Source organism: Mauremys mutica, chromosome 8 (assembly GCF_020497125.1).
Source record: "Mauremys mutica isolate MM-2020 ecotype Southern chromosome 8, ASM2049712v1, whole genome shotgun sequence".
Lineage (NCBI taxonomy): Eukaryota > Metazoa > Chordata > Testudines > Geoemydidae > Mauremys > Mauremys mutica.
The window spans coordinates 19,459,638-19,460,692 of NC_059079.1; positions in this window are offsets into that span (position 1 = coordinate 19,459,638).

Below are 1,055 nucleotides of genomic sequence, written 5' to 3' on the forward strand. Positions count from 1 at the left end.
GTAATATCTTGTATTGGACAAAGAAAGCCAATATTTGTATAATAGTCAATGCAAAAGCTATTTTCCTTCTCTTGCCTTCCCTGTTTTCTTCTGGATGCAGAGACTGATCAGTGCAGGGAAGGGTCTGGAGAAAGCAAGGCCATCATGGGCCTGTCACCTTCCACAATGGCCATCAATGCTGACAGACTACAGGGGAAGGAGAAAGGGCTGATGTAACAAGCATGCTACCTCTATACGCCAGGCAGTTTAGGAAGGCACTACAGTGCCTGGAACTTCCCTTGGGGCAGTGCTGCTCTTGTGGCCTAGTGGCACAGTCTGGTCTTACATAATAGCTCTGCTCAAGCTAGCACACCAATAGCAGCGTGGATGTTGCGGCATGGGCAGTGGCCCAGGCTAGCCACCTGATCTCGGACCCAGGGTGTTGGGCAGGCTTGGGCGGCAAGCCTGAGTTGCTGCCTCTGCTGCAACATCCCTGTTGCTATTTTTAGCGCATTAGCTCGAGAGGAGCTAGTGCAAGTTTGTCTACCCAGGCTGGGAGGCATGTTCCCAGCTGCAGTGGAGATGCTACCATAATAAATAATTAATAATGACTATGACATTTTTGCTACATCACTGTCTGGATATTTTGTAAATGGGATTTATTAGCTAAATTATAACCTGTGCTGATCTTCTTTCATATATATCACATTAGCCACACATAACAAGCAAGAACGGAATTGGCAAGTATGTTGCACAAATAGAGTCAGATGACCCACTACTGATCAGTCATAATGAAAAGCTTGTCCACTTGAACACTGAGAATCTCAGACATTGGCTTGGCTGAGGAGCACAGCCTGCAAAACCATTTGCAAAACCTTTTAGACCTTTTGTTTTTTTTCCTCGGTATCCTACAACACTCATAAATACTGAAAGATTATAAAAGAAGAGAGCCCTTGAGGCCATAGCAACTTCTCAGAAAGAAAATACACTTTAAGGGAATAACCCATCCAAAGAGAAAAGAAAATCCAGCCCCAATTAAGCAAAGCGTTTAAGCACGTTCATTTAAACATGTTCGT